The 16,993-nt window shown below is 33.9% G+C and overlaps 1 protein-coding gene across 2 annotated transcripts in view; it reads left to right on the forward strand.

Annotated features, from left to right (window-relative positions):
- The first annotated feature begins 993 nt into the window (after positions 1 to 993).
- Positions 994 to 16,993, forward strand: part of LOC146998805 (uncharacterized) — a 97,398-nt gene continuing 81,398 nt past the window's right edge. For both annotated transcript variants that reach the window (XM_085811674.1, XM_085811673.1), the window contains exon 1: positions 994 to 1,687. The gene's annotated coding sequence lies outside the window, so the exon portion shown is untranslated. The remainder of the gene's footprint in view (positions 1,688 to 16,993) is intronic.

Raw genomic sequence — 16,993 nt, forward strand, 5'->3', positions numbered from 1 at the left:
TTGTAGAATTAAAATAAGCTGTGTGGCCAGTACTCCCTTTCACCTCCCTTTGTCACACTTATACAAAGGCACTTCCATTTCTTGCGTAAATATAAAAACAAAGATACATACATGTATATGTTTTTAATTATATTATTTTGATTGACTCTCTGTACTATATATATATATATATACGAATTTAATTCAGCCGGAGACGAAAATGAAATGTGTTCCGCTACTTAAATTTATTGTTCAATTATTTCTTATTCATTTATTTTTTATTTTATCTCTATTCATGACGTATATATCGGTGTGGGTTTTTGTTAGTGTGGACTTTTATCAGCGTGCCCTTCTATCTATGTGGGCTTTTATCTGTGTGGGCTTTCATCAATGTGCGCTTTCATCGGTGTGGGTATTAGTCGCGTGGGCAATTATCCCAGTGGGGTCATTTTTGTGGGCTTTTGTCGTGTGCACTTTCGTCCTTTTGTCTGGTCACCGCATGGACTTTATGTATTTCCTTCACAATGCATTTTGCTGTGAAATGACAAACATTGTACAGTTAATAATTAAAAATAAAAGTATGTTTTGACTAACAAAACTAAAGAAAGGAATATTTATACATGATTAATAAAAATTAATTATTCATGTAATATTATATCTAGAGTAAGGTACCATCCTTATACTCATTATTGGAATTGTCGTATATTGATACTTTGATACCCCCCTTACTTTGTTTAAAAATTTGAAATTAGATTCCATTTACTCAAAAACCAGTATTATATTTATTTGTTCCATCTGCTTAGTTACACTTAAGTGCTTAAAGTTCTAGTCATTGTACAAGGCATATATAATAAATATGTTTTTCTCCTATCTAAAATATCTATTTGTAAAATATCTTTTGAAGTAAATCTTTTAATTATAATAATGATTAATCTTTTATGTGGTAAGATTATGTAAATTATGTATGGATATTAGATTTAAGTGACTGAAATTTAAAAATTTCAATGGGAAAGTGGTGTTTACTTGGAATATTCCCATGATTCTCGAGTTACCTGGAGTCTTGTTAGACAACAATGCTGCATAAATGTACTAGACCGTTTGGCAGATGAAGCTACTATGTATTTTTCTGCATTGCATGGAAAATAGAGGTGTGTTCTTATACCTGTTACCCATCATCTGGCTTGTAAGTATGAATAAAATATTAAGATACTTATTTATTGATCTATTATTTATTGAAAAATATTTTTATGATATAAATCCAGATGTATTGCATAGTTACAAGAACTATCTATTAGTTTTCATGTTAGTTCTAAGCTTTATTGTAAATTTTATTTTTTTACTTTGAAAAAGAATAATTGTGATGAAATATTATATTCTGGACGATTATATATCTCTAAACCACAGAATTTCTAGCAGCAATTTGCCATCAGTGTCAACATTAAAAAATCATTATACTGAATAATTCACCTTATAGCTGTAAACTGCTAATATTTTGATACAATTGGACATATTATTTTAGGATATGTCTCTTAATCTTCTCTTAACTCGTTCCATACTCAAATCATCCCCTTAGAAGCTAAGATTGAGAATACTCGTCTCCTCAAGCAACAATTGGATGCTGTACGAGTCGCATCGGACATGGACCAGCATACACCTCTTACGGCAAAAGCAAACTGTGATACATTGAAAGTACTGGAGCCCCTTAAGGGTAAGTGTGTTTTTAAATATCTCAGTATGCTAAAAAAACCCTTAGATAGCCTTGCTAATGCTTTTAATGATAATTTTAAGTTAAATATAAAAAGAAAACAACATGAAATCTCGGATAATTCAAACGCTAATTCTAACCACGAGGATGGTAAGCCTATAAGGCATACATACGTATAGTATATTTTTCAGTTGCAATACCTTATTACCACTGAGAATTTTTTGCGATTCCCAGGACGCCATAATACAGTCAAAAAGTCATTAATTCAGACACCCATACTCCGGAATGATCTATAATCCGGACCTCAAAGCTACAAACTTTCTGCGCATACGTCGCGTTTACGTGTGCTCATAAGACCTTTACGGCTGTGACTTTGCCTGTGCACATGCGCATAATACGTTTACGCATGCGCGTTTAACGTATAACAGACGGTATAAGCTGAGCTAAAATTATCTAATTCAGTTAATGTTGCAGATTGCATTGTTCCTTAATCTTCGAATTGGATCAGGCTTATTATTTTTTGCAGACTGTTAGAGCAATTTTATAAAAGTAAGCTTGAACTTTCGATTATGTCAAACAGAATTTCCGATATATATTTACTAATATGTACAGGATCTACAAAGCAAAAGTATGTTTCGAAGTCCATTAAACAAAAAGTGGAATTGCTGCAAAAAATGGAAAAAGGCATATCCTTTGTTTCTTAACCATTCCGAAATCTGTTTATCAATTTCATGCTGCTCTGCGGGGGGGGACATCGCAGCGCGCAATGAACTGGAAGTTGATTTGTCAGCACTATCCTTATCTTCAGGGCAAATGTTTTTATTTTATTCGGCTTATAATTCCTTACTAAATGTAGTATTTCATCTCGATGTATTCCGTCTTTGATATGATTTAAATCAAATTCCTTGTCATTATAAATACCACAAGTACACATCAAATAGTTTTCTGGTTGCAATTTTCTAATTTCGACTATGCTTAATGTATGCTTTACGCATGTGCTTGTTGAAAGAAATGTTTAATAAAGTAAACAAATAAATATTAAGCTTTTTTTTGTAAATTTTGATACCCTTTAGATCATAATTGTTCTTTATTTCATAAATAACGGTTTCATATTTTTAATTGTATAATTTCTTCATGCCATCTTACCAGATTTAAACTGATGATCTATAATCCGGAATCGCCAAAGTCCCGACGAGTCCGGATTAACTACTTTTGACTGTATTTACAAAAATTCTGTGGAACCCAATAAGTACTGCGCAAATCCGACACATGCGTGAGTGAAACTGTCAATTTTTTCTTTTGTACACTTGCAGTTTTAGGTCACTACATTTAATTTCTAATTTTAAGACATAGAACAATGTGAACATTTTAAATAAGTAACAGATGAAATGACAGCGTCACGTGCAAAGCAAGAAAAATGAACGTTTCTATTATAAAATGAAGGCGTCGAAACGGATTCATTTTTTTTTTCTTTGTCTGTATTGCCATATCTATTTTAAGATGTATTGTATTATGTAAAAATATTTGGTAATTGTAAAAGTATTATAATAAATTAAAGAAATATCAAAACTGCTAAAATTCTAGGCAACCCCCTGCTGCAAGTCCAGCGACTCCAGTTTAAGAAACCCTGGTATAGACAGACAACCCGGCGAAATTACGCCCTAATTGAGATACAGACATAAAACTTATATCAAAATGATGGGGCATGCATTTGCAGTTGAAAGCAGCAAAACGCATCAAAATGGATCATTAACTTTCGAGTCGTGTGATTTTGATGCGGCTTGCTGCTTTCAAAAGCATTTTCCTACAACTTGCATCCTATTTGAGATGCAGATATAAAATTTGTGGAGCATGAAATTGCTATTGAATGCAGGAAACCGCATCAAAATCGGACAATCGGTTCCCGTGTAAAACAGATTTTAAAAAACTGTAATTCTTAGAGATGCATCAAATTTCATTGCCATGAAAAATATATTTCGTCCTCTGGACCCTGAAAACGATACTAATTATGTCCAGAATGCAGTTAACACTGTAAATCAACGAAGCACTTCAAGTCAAAATTTACCTACATCACCACAACCAAAAGTTGTTCCTCCAGTCAAAAATTCTACAATGATATAACCAGGGCAAACAAGTCCACAATACCAATTTTAAATCATATCAAATCCGAAGAACACAGGAAAAGGCCTAAAACCATCCTCAGAGACATACAATAAAGGTTTTTGATAAACGTTTAATTACTGTAAAGGCCCTTATTTTTGCAGGCCGTAATTTTCACAAAAATGAATATATCGGTGATTTCGCGAGTTGAAAATTTCACGAATTTTATATGAACAGAACAGAAAGTTGAAAAATTTTAAAAGTACTTAAGTAAAGTTGGGGGGGGGGGGAAAAGTATTTCGCAAAGCTTTGATTTTTGCGATTACGACGGGCTCACGAAAATAAGGGCCTTTACACCAGTTTAAAAAAGACCCAAAAAACTAATTAATTATTCTTTAACTAATTATTGTAATATACCTAATTGCCTAGCTTAGCACCAAAAATTGGGAAAATTAAAATTTTTATTCCTATCGCATCACTAATTAATATTGAAGCAGGCTTAATTTAATTTGTCCATCATGTCCTCTAGCCCCTCATTCACTCAGCCATCCCTTTAAATTAGTATGGATTGAAGACAAGAAAGAATTTCAACCAATCACAAAAAATGCTGGTGGAAAAAATTGAAATAAGTGAGAGATGGAGCGCTTAACGAGGATCCTTAAGCGCTCCATCTCTCACTTTGTAATCACAGTTCAACAGCTTTCGGCCATGAAGGCGGTAGCTATCATAATCATACCACACACTCTACAACCAATCACGTTCGTCTCGATCTAGTTACTCAACCGTAAACCACAGAAGGATTTTTCGCCGATTTAATGGCTATATCCAAACTAAACAATAAAATTATCATAGGTAGAGACTTTAACTCACACCACAAAAATCGGAACTGCAGAAATGATAATTCAAATGGTCACATTGTTAATCAATTTGCCTCAACGGCCAACTTTACTGTTGTAGCTCCCTCCTACCCAACATGCTATAGATCTGCAAGCATTATTGAATTTTTCCTGCTAAAAAATATTTATCAACCATCAAGGATAGAAAGATTACGTGAACTATTCTCTGATTATAACCCTGTTTTAATGGAGGTGAATATCAGTAGCTATAGTACATCACACAAAAGAGCCTTTATTATGAACTGGGTAGCTCTAAACAACACTCAGTACCCGTTACCCGCGATACACAGTGAAGACGAGTTAGACGCAGTTATCGAAGATTTTACTAGCACACTTAACCGTGCTCTGAAAAATAGCAAGGCGGTCCCGTTGACTGGTAGGGCCAGAGATCCTGCTATTAGAGAACTTTTAGCTAACAGAAAGAGAGCTAGAAAAATATGGCAGAGGACCAGATGCCCAGAAGTTAAGAGAATTTTAAATCGGCTGAATCAGGAAGTCAGTACACGCACAAAACAAATGGTCTAGATATTTAGAATCACTCTCTACTGATGATCATGTATATGGAAAGCTGCTTCTAGATATAATAGATGCTACACAAATATTCTGCCCCTTAATGGCCCCTCTGGGATCACATACACAGAAACTGAGAAAGCTGAGTCACTAGCTGATCACTACGCTACTCAGTTTTACATTAACATCTCACACCCAGACACAGAACGCACAGTTAGTTACACTAACAATTTATACTTTTCATAACCAAAAACAGACAACATCCGTCTTGCTAAACCTTCGGAAGTTAACACCGCCACCTCCATACCTGTCCCTTTCAATGATGTTCGATCGATTATTGCGGCTTCCCCGCTCTCTCCAGATGAGTATGCGATGAGAATCGCTACTCAGACTGAATCTGCTCTCATCTGTAAAGAGTACTCGTCCCCATTCATTCTCTCCAATTCCGGTGTTCCCGGCACCACAGAGAACGCCTTCTCCGATGGGCAGGCGTTAGAGGTACACACCGTACAGGGCATCGTGCAAACAGACCACCACCCTGCAGTCTTCTGGCCACGGTAAAACGCGATATCTGTCGTCCAGTCGCCTGCGTCGTGTGTCTAGCGATTTCTCCCGCTGTCTGCCGCCTGTTTCTTCTGGCCTGTAAGGCAATATACCGGTCATCTGCAGGTGTGGTTCCTCGTGAACGACCACTACTAAACCCCCGGATAGCTGTTCCTGTAGTTTTAAATTGTCTCCAAAGTCGTGAAACGATGCTGTGAGCAATTCCGATCTCTGCAGCCACACTTGTCACACGGCGGCCTTCCTCCAACTTCCCAATGACCTCGGGTAAAAGCATCCAGATGTCATCTAACAGATTGATTATTCGCCATTTCTCGCCGAGGCAGCAACTCAGTGTGATTTTAACTGCTATACGGTGTGCAATCTCTTTGCCAGAAATACTGATCTTTCACCGAGAACATGCTTTATACAACTCAGACACTCCCCCATTATGTCTACCTGCATATCTGCGCAAGTGCTACCGTAGATCACCTTACTTAATCTCGGGATTGGTCTTTCTGTCCGCTCTGCCTCTTCGTTCAGCTGATATGCTAATTTTTCGACTTCGTCCTTAATTTTTGCACACCAGTGTATTTCACGTGCTATACACAGGATAAGGTACAACCCAGGAACCTGGAAATGATGTGTGTCTTTGTACCCTTCTAAAGGAGTATGGATTGAAAACAGCCTAGGCCTTCCCCGTAGCACACTGTAAATCACACTTCACCCAATAGGATTACTCCTCTGCCAGCCAACAGAAGTTCAACAAGCTCCCGCCTACCACCTGACTACTGAACCATTCAGCCTTGAATACTCGAGGAGAGGGGGAAGAAAAAAGAAGAAAAGGGCTTTTTCTTCTCTCTCCGCCCCCGATTGCCTCTGCTGCTCACACTCCAACTAGCTCTAGGTTTTAACTTCAAAACTCATCATCTTATATTTGCTGCAAACTCTGCCATTACTACTGATTATAATGTCACAATTGCTTTCATTTCATTTCACTGCCATAACTGCTCTTCGAATTTTTATTTTTACGAACTTCAGCAACATTATTTCTTTAACATTCGTAAAAGTATTAACTTACTACACTGGGATAAGGCTATGCCCAGGAACCCACTACAACTGAACATTAGTTCATCGAGGAAGGGCATACTCTAAATGAAGCTGCAGATGTCCAAATAAAAAAGGAAAAGAAAACCTATTCACAATAAATTGTTTCAACAAAGGAAACGATTGTGTGATTTTAGATGACAGTCGGAGAGTATTAGTATCAAATATTTTATTTCATCATACCACCAACAAATATTTTCTTTTGTTTCAGAAGCCCATCAAAAACTTACATGACAGCAAATGCAAATCTAGTATAAATAACGTTTATGTTGCTAAAATAAATTCTGATTTCCAAAGATGGCCTGTTTCTCGCATTGTTGGTAAATCATGGTTGATGGGCATTAAGAATGGTCTTTCCTCTAATTCACTGGACACACACAAATTAGCAGCACGTTGGTGTTAATTCTTTTTAATTCTGTATTAAAATATACAACTTTAAACTTAGTTGACATATGCGGCATTTGAAGTGCAAATAATAAAAATTTTTCTTAAATACTATGCTTTGTTGCTTATCTTTTAGAAATTTAAAGACCTGGAATTCTGCAATTCTGAGTAAAAAATGAAAATAAAAAACAATTAACACCAACAAAAACTTGTGATAACATGACAGACAAATTATTACAAATACTACAAAAGATCATGCCTTTTCATTTTATTTAACCATATGTTAAAGCAGTATTCTTTATTAGACCTGGAAAAGTTAGAAACAGGAATATATTTTACTACAAAAACTACACGACAATTTTGAAATTAGAAGCTTTTCTGTATGAATTCCACTCTAAAACAATGCAAGTGCAGTCTTGACGATAAGAAAGTCAAATTTATTGAAATTTAAATTTGTATTTCCATTTTAATTTTCATTTTCCTAAAAACATTTGTCAACTTTGCAGGATTTCATCTTCAAGTATATATGTACAGACATTTAAAGTTCTGATGTATTAACATCTCGTGGAAATACACCTATCCCTCGATTTATACAGTACTTACCTGTTTTACATGATTTCAGTTTTACACAGTTTAAAAATTAACAGATTTCAAAAACTTAGTAAAATAGTATTTGCTGCATAAATGCAAATACATACATTTGAAGTCATTTTTTAATCTCATTTCTTTGGTAACACTGGTGGCAACAACAAGGATGGGGATTCCCCGTGTTAGGGGAATCTCAATAGTATGTATATGTATTTCATAACAGTAAAATTTTAAATTATATGGTTCACGCGAACTAATGCAGTATCAGTATTTTAGCAGCAAGGATTACATCATTTTTATCTACATATCTGAATGTTTACTAGCAAGTTTTCAACATTTATAGTTTTTGTGGCATTTTTTATAATTTATGTAAATTTTTTAAAGTATTATAATGCCAAAACGATTTTTAAAAAAAAATCAAAAATGAAATTAGAAGCAAAAATTAAAATATTAGATCATCTATGTAATAGAGAAGGAGTAACAAATGTTGCTAAATTTTACTCCATGAACGAAGCCACAATAAGGACAATTAAAAAAAAAAATGAAGACTCTACTAGAAAAAGAATTAGATATGGGTAGAAGACGAAAATTTAAAATGGATTCCAATTGATACTGATGCTATTAGAAACAAGGCTTTAAAAATTTATAAAGCACTTAAGAATCGGTCACTATCGACTTTGTCAGATGAAAAAAAGGTATCTTTTTCCACAAGTCATGGTTGGTTTGAGAGATTTAATAATATTTAAACAAAGGCATTCTTTACATAATCTAAGATTGAAAGGAGAAAGTGCATCTGCTGATTCGAATGTAACAACAATATCCAGCAAAATTTGCTGAAATCAATTGCCACGATCTCCTACATTTCTGATCAGATCTTCAATGCTGACGTGTCTACGTTGTTCTGAAAAAAAAAAAAAAAAAAAAAAAAAAATACAGTCAAAAGTCGTTAATCCGGACTCGTCGGGACTTCGGCGATTCCGGATTATCGATTTTTCCGGATTATAGATCATCAGTTTAAATCTCGTAAGATGGCATGCAGAAATTCTAAAATTAAAAATATGAAACCGTAATTTATGAAATAAAGAACAATTATGATCTAAAGGGTATCAAAATTTACAAAAAAAAAAAAAAAGCTTAATATTTATTTGTTTACTTTATTAAACATTTCTTTCAATGTAAGTTGTTTAAGTTGCTTCATTTTATGTGATACTAATACTTTCTCTTTAATTCTATAAACAGACATAATTTCTTTTCAGTTAAAGAGTTCTGCTGTTCAAGTCCCGTTAATTGCTGTGCCGAGAATACCGACTAACTGGTCAATGGAAATTTTTTCGTTTTCACTAACCTCTCTGTCACATTCTTCATGTCTTTATCCATTTTTTTCAGCAATTTCACTTTTTGTTTGTTGGACATTGAAACATACTTTCGTTTTGTAGATCCTTTGGAAGTTCCAGCATCGGAAATTCTATTTGACATAATCGAAAGTTCAAGTTTACTTTTATAAAATTGCTCTTACAGTCTGCAAAAAATAATAAGCGGGATTCTATTCGAAGATTAAGGAACAACGCAATCATTAACATTAACTGAAATAGATAATTAGATAATTTTAGCCTACACCGTCCGTTATACATTAAACGCGCAGGCGAAAACGTATTCTGCGCTTGCTCACACGCATATGCGCAGTAGTCAAGTTCTTACGCGCTCGCGTAAAACGCCTGTGCTAACGCGGCACATGCGCAGAAAGTTTTTAGCTTTGAGGTCCGGATTATAGATCATTCCGGATTATAGGTGTCCGAATTAACGACTTTTGACTGTACCTTGCAAATCAGCTAGTGGTCATAAGGTAGTGAAAAGTCATACAATTTTTTTCTGTTGCAATGCTTCAGGCAATTATATAATGAAACCATTGGTTATTAACAAATCAAAAACACCATGTTCATTTAAAGGAACAAATATAAATAACCTTCCCTTTTATTGGATGCCTAACAGGAAAGCACGGGTCACTGCCATAAGGTTCAATGAATGATTTCTTACCATGTTTGTCCCAGATGTCAAAAATTATTTAGGTAAAAAAGGATTGCCTTTTAAGACTCTTCTTTTAATAGATAATGCACCTGGTCATCTTCAAAATTTACAACACAAAAAAGTAGAAATAGTCTTTTTGCCCAAAAAATACAACTTCTTTATTACAGCCATTGAATCAAGTAATATTTTCTGGCTTTTACAACATTGTGTATATCAAACAAACCTTTAGGTATATTTTAGAAAAAATGGAGAATAATGAATCTTACTCTTATGGATGCTTGGAAGAAATTTACAATCTTAGATTGTGTTGGACTGTCATATACTCAGATTAAACAATCAATGCTCAACGCATGCTGGAAAGCAATACGCTGGATGTTGCTAAAGATGAGAATGATAGATTACCATTAGAGTGTGAATATTCTCAGATCACTAAATTGGCTCAAACTGTAGTAGGAGAAGGTTTTGAGGATTTAGCTCAAGCATATATTAAAGGAATAATGGTTGATGAAGAACTAAATGAGGATGAGTTAGTTAACATGATTCATGAAACAAATAAACATGATGAAGACCAATCTGAACCAGCTGCATTCACAGCTAAAGTCATCAGTGTAGGACTTGAATTGGGAAGAAAATTAGGTAATCATTTTTTACAATATGACACAAATGTCGAATGAAATCTCCGATTCCAAGGGGAGCTTAGTAAGTGTTTAAATCTATATACGGATGTTTAAAAAGATTTAGGGGGACAAAAAAACAACAGGCAATTGTTAATTATGGATTTCATCATGAAGTCTAGTCGATGTGAGATCTCCCCTAATTTATCATCTATTGAAGCAGAATTGTATCACGAATACTCAAGTGATGAAAGAGACATCATACCAATCAAGAAGAAAAAACTAATAATTCATGAAAGTGATGTCAGTCCAAAATCAACTCTAAATATGAGAATATTTGTAGAAATTTCCTGTTCTTTCAATTCGAGCCACAATTTTTCATAAATGCTACATACTTTCATTACATTATCAGGTTGCATACTTCTGATGTCTGTGTAATTTATTTAATTGATGATGTAATTTATTTAATTGATAACTAAATATACTCGATTATGTTTTCACAAGGCTTGCTAATGTTTTTTTAAATAACACGAAAATAATCATGCAATGCAATAAAAATAGAACATCATTTTCCTGCCTCAGAATATACTACTAATAACAGGTTGTTTAAAGAGCAAAATATACAAAATTTAAATTAAATAATTATTTCCTTTTACTCAGTTGAATATACATTTAATTCATAAACATGTATATGCAGATAAAATTAGCTATGTCAATAAAGTTCTGCAAAGAATAATGAACGTGATCCTATTAGTTAAGTGTTGCAACTTTATTTCATATGAAATATTTTCTATATAGTCATTCCTTAAAAGTAGTCTCTGAATAATTAAACCAATTAAATTTGTTTCTAAATGTACTTGGGTTAATTGATAAAAGCAAGGCTTTTTTTTAAATGGCAAGCTGATTTTTAATTGATTTCATACTTAGATACATCATTATACATACATTAATAAAATAAATAAAATTCTAATTATGTTAGGGCAGTTTCCATTTTGCTGGTGTTTACTAAAGAAAATTTTACAGATAGCATTTTTAACAAAAACGCTGTTTATGATCATTTAAGATTTAAAAATAAATAAATAAATAAATAAAGAGAGAGAGAGATTATTTTGTAAGTATTCATCAAGAATATTTCTTCCAATTTATGTTTTCGAAGAAACGCCTTTATTACACCAAAGTAAAAAAAAATTATCCCTCTACCAAAACTTAAATCTGTATCGATTAAAAAAGAACAGTAATGCGTATTTAATAAGAACACAGGAATAAATTGTATTAAAACTCAAATCTATTTGTAAATTGTTCTTCTCTAAACTTATGCTTTGAACCTGAAATATTTTGAATGAAATAGTGCTTTTTTATTTATTTTAAGACTTGATCTATTTTAAATTTACCTAAAATACCTAAAATAATTATTTTAGCTTTTCAAGAGTTTCTTTTACATTGCTGAATTTGATGAAGGTGTACAAACGGTGCCAAATTCTTGGTTTTGGGCTGATATGGATAAATGACATATGTAATATGAAAAAATGAATCAAACTGAACAAAATGATTGCATCACATCAAGCCCCAGATTATTGAGAACTTTGGCAATTTCACCGGGTTCTCTAAATTTTTGCATCGACAAGTATGATATTTTCTATAATTATGTGTTCTTGTTGCTCATTTTTCTCACTGTATAATTTAGAAAGCTGAATAGAACATGGAAAATGCTGTTATGAATGACATCAGTACCAAAATATTTTTAAAATATAGTAACATCTCCATTTTTAGTACTTTTATCCATAAATTATTAGTACGAGTTGGTAGTTTGGTTTTTGAATCTTAACATTATTTTAATTACCAGACTAGTTGTTTAAAAATAGGAATGCATGTATTAAAAAATTCAAAAATTAACAATCATATCAGGATATAATATATATTTGCTTTAACATTTAACTGCATTTTTTTTATACAAATTTGATGCTCTCAAAATCTATTCGGTCACCTTAATTTTGCAGTGGAAAAATAATGAAATAGTATAATCCTACAATTCGAAACCATAAAAATTCTATTTGATTTATTTATTGAATAAATTGTTGCAAAATATCTGAAATTTGCAGAATTTTATAAAATAATGTAGCCATGACTGTTAATTTAATTTTACATCAAATATTTCGATAATTATACATGAGCAAATAAATGCTGCTAGAACATTTAGATGTTTAATCTAACATTAAACGATTATTTAATTCATTCTTTTTGCTTTATGTTAAATTATTGTTTATGAGTGATAACGGAAATTTAAAATTTTCAGTGAAAAAGGCATAGAAAAGTTAAAGTTGGCTATGAAGTTTTCAGACATCGAAAAGTGCAGAATTTGGTGCGGAAACAAAAAAAAAAAAAAAAAAAAAAAAAACACCAGCGATTTAAATTCTCCGATTCTTCAGATGAGTAAAAAAAGTAAACAAGTAAAAAACAGTAAAAAAGTACTATAGTAAAAAAGCTAGCAGAGCTGTGCTTGCCATTGCTACCAGAGTGCACACAAGGAAAATATTTTCAACCAGAATTTTCTGCATCTGTTTTAGCTAGTCCTCACTGCAAATCTGAGGACTAATACTCCAAAAGCAGGCTCATCAGAAAGACCCAATAAAGGTTTCGTACTGTTGCATTCCTGTACAGGTTCATGCAATTTGGAGTGATTAACGATGACACTTAATAAACACACAATGTATTTGCCAGTATTATTCAGGACATCTCCAAAAACATGTTTACAGTCGTCCAAAAACTGCGACAAGCACATTGAAACAATCAGCAACAGAGCCTTTAGGCTGTAACAGTGAAGACAGCTTCACAGCAAAGTGCTAGAGTACAGCTCCCGACTAGGTTCAGTCTTCTCAGAACTCGACGTACTGTCGAGATTCTCGACGCTACAACTCGCGATGCACTCCACAATAAGCACTAGAATACAGCTTCTGACTCAGTTCAATCGTTCTTGGAGCTCAACACACTTCAAGATAAGACTCGATGATGCACTAACTCGCGATACATTAAGAGACTCTCTCTACGCACTCCCCAATCAACTCAATACTAGACTGAAAATCAACTCGATAGACTCGAGATACTACTGCTACTCCGCATACAGGCAGGGTTTATATAGCTTTTAGCATGCATTCGAGAACATTCTAAGTCAAACCAGTAAGAACTCGTTCTAAATGGTTCTCCATCCGTCTACGGCATATTGCCAATTTCGCTGAAAGATGTTGCCAAATGGGTGATTTCTCGCCAAATCTAGCAAATCCTAAACCTGCTTTGTGGTAAATCTATCTTACCGCAGCTGGAAATTTTTTAACAGTAACTTTCTGAATTTGCCAATAGTCAATTTTTTAAAAGTGTTCTGTTTTCAGGTTTTTAGAATAATTATGTAATAAAGACACAATAACACGCCGAATAAATACTAATTCAGAAGTCAAACAACAAAAATCAGCGTTATATTTACAAAATTTTCACAGTGACTGTTTACTGTGAAAATTTTGTAAATATAACGCTGATTTTTGTTGTTTGACTTCTGAATTAAATATGTAATACCCTGACCTTTTCTCTTCCGCAGAACTTCAACATCTAATCTTAAAAAATTTAAATTCTTTATCTAGATTACAAATATTGCAAGAAAAGGTGGAGTTGCTGAAAACTCCTAACTGTGCAATCAACCGAAAAATTCAGAATTAAATATATTCCAATTAAAAACTGAATTAGAACTTCAATTTTTAGAGAGAATGTTTCTCAACAACATAGCTCCTGTGGTATTGTAAAATAATATTTTACATTAATCCTAATAGTTTTTTTTTTTTTTTTTTATTTTATTTTGTTTACTTTTTGCACACATTTTCATTTTATAAAGTAATTTCTGTTACGTTTTTGCTTAAATGAAATTTTCTATTTCAGTATTATCTTATTTTCTTTATATAAAAACTAACTGCATAAAATGTACTAAAATACAAATATGGAACTCAAAGCAATGAAAACGTTATGATTTTATAAATAAGTTTCCATTACATTTGCATTTTATTTTGAGGAAAGTTAGATTTCTTGAGTGTTCTGTGAAGTTGAAATAATTTTCTTAAATGATAGAATAAGAAATCTTGTTGGTTATGCATTTATAGATTAAAGTCAATTTTTATTTATATATTTATTTATTTAGGTCAATGAATTGAAACATATTAATGTTAAAGGAGACTAACGTAAACATATTAATAGTAATCGTAACAAATATTTTGAAGTGATGTCGGACACGCTAGCCGAAGAGTACAGTTGGGTAAGTGAAAAAAAAAAGGGGGGCATTTAAATCCCTGAAGTTATCATAGGTTATTTTACATAAGTCAACATTTATAAATATATTTTTATGTACATCATCATTTACAAAATATCTTGATAACTTACATTACGTATAATATGAAATCTGCCAAATTAAGTCACACCCAGCACCCGTAGCTCTCAGCCTGAGTCAAATCTTAATTATTCAAAAAATCGAATAAAATAAGACCAGACTTCCATGAATAGTGCATAGTGCTACTAAATGCATATGTGACCATCCCAGAAGAAATAAAGCAGGTAGATATTAGCATCTGGAAAGATATCCCAATGCATGAAGGAAGAGTAATATATTTAGTGTATGAACCTGTTATGTCAAGAAGACTTTAAATGAATTAGAAGACAACATAAAATAGCAGTTTTATCCGATCGCAAATGTTTAAAATGTTATTTAAAATGTCTAACTTTTTTTTATTCTTAAAATGATGTTTAATCCTCATTTGTTCTGCTATTTAATTTTTATGATGTATTGTTACTTAGTTTGTTATCTATCCACTTGTCAGTAATTGAGCTGAATTAAGTAAAGCTTTGTTCTTTTACATTATATTTTACCGCTCGATCAGGCCGACTGCCGTACCAAAGCACTCGGGTTCGAATCTCGGAAAAGGTTCGGGAGTTGTAAATGCATAGTGTCTGTGCATCATGGGGGCACCCAAAATATGCTGCAAGCCGAAAAGTTCTTTCAAGAAGCTGATCGTAGGGAAAGAGAACTTGAAAATCCTTGGACTCGTCCTCCGTGTGATAGTTGCATCGCAAAAATGTTATGGTTTTTAATTAATTGACTTTCTGTTTAAATATGCAGTAATTATAATTAAAAATTCACAAGTAAATTTTCCATTTAATGTATTTTTAGAGATAGTGCAAACTCATCTCCCTGCAACAATTGAAAAGAAAGGTGCTACTATAACAGTTAATCTCAAAAAGGTTGGTGGGTGGTAAATGTATAGTGTCTGTGCAGCATGGGGGCACCCAAAATATGCTGCAACAAAGTTGCTACTACACTCATGTCCATAAATTAAGGATAATTCGGAGTCACGCGGAAATCGAACTCTAAAATATACTAAAATATCACCTGTAACATCACAACACACATCTTCAAGAATCATATGCAAATTTTAGGAAGTAACCAGATGACACCGATGGTACTTCACAATGACGAGAATGTAAGAAAGTGATATATAACGAATACAGGCAAAGAAGTAAAATTGTTCGCAGGCACTTTATAAGCATTTCAGTGCAATAACCAAATAGTTCGCAGGGGCTTTATAAGCATTTCAGTGCAATAACCGACAAAGGACGCATTTGGATGATTTTTTACGTGGTAGAATTATCGGCCGTCTGGAATGTGGGCGTACCCAACTGGAAGTATCAGACAAACTTGGAATTGCACAGAGTGTCATCTCCAGCCTTTGGCAACGATTCCCAGATGATGGTAATGTGAGTAGACGTTACAGCACAGGTCGCCCCAGAGTTACAGCGCCGAATAAGGACCGGTATTTGGCAGTTACTGCCAAAACAAACAGGTGGAGCACAGCCTGAGACCTGCCTTGTCAGCTCTCTTCAGCCACTGGTACGACAATTTCAAGGCAGACCGTGTACAGACGCTTAGGGCAGATTGGTTTATATGTTCGTAGACCTGTCAGATGCGTTCCACTTACTGCAACTCACTGTCGCCTGCGGTTAGCCTGGAGTAGAGAGCATGCACTGTGGACACCGCAACAGTGGGCTTGTGTGATGTTTTCCGACGAGCCCAGGTTTAGCTTGCAGTCTGATTCTCGCCGGACTTTCATATGGAGAGCTCCAGGTATTCGTTACCACCAAGAAAGCATCAGTGAACGACACCGTTACAGTGGTGTAGGAGTGCTCGTTTGGGGTGGAATTATTCTGGGTTCCAGATCTGACCTTCATGTTCAAATTGGAATCATGACAAGCCATATCTATCGGGACGTCATTCTGGAACAACATGTACATTTGTTTCGGGGTGCCATGGGCACACAATTTGTTTATGGATGACAACGCCAGTCCTCACCGTGCAAATATCGTAAGCGAATGCCTTCAATCGGAGGATATCACCCGTACAGACTGGCCAGCATTCTCACCAGACTTGAACCAGTAGAACACGTGTGGGACATGCTTGGCCGACGAGTTGCAGCCCGTCAACCTCCTTCTACATGTCTACCGGAACTTCGGAGTGCATT

This window comes from Stegodyphus dumicola, chromosome 2, assembly GCF_044657685.1.
Source record: "Stegodyphus dumicola isolate Sdum_Otavi_A_Nest chromosome 2, ASM4465768v1".
In the NCBI taxonomy this organism is placed as follows: Eukaryota; Metazoa; Arthropoda; class Arachnida; order Araneae; family Eresidae; genus Stegodyphus; species Stegodyphus dumicola.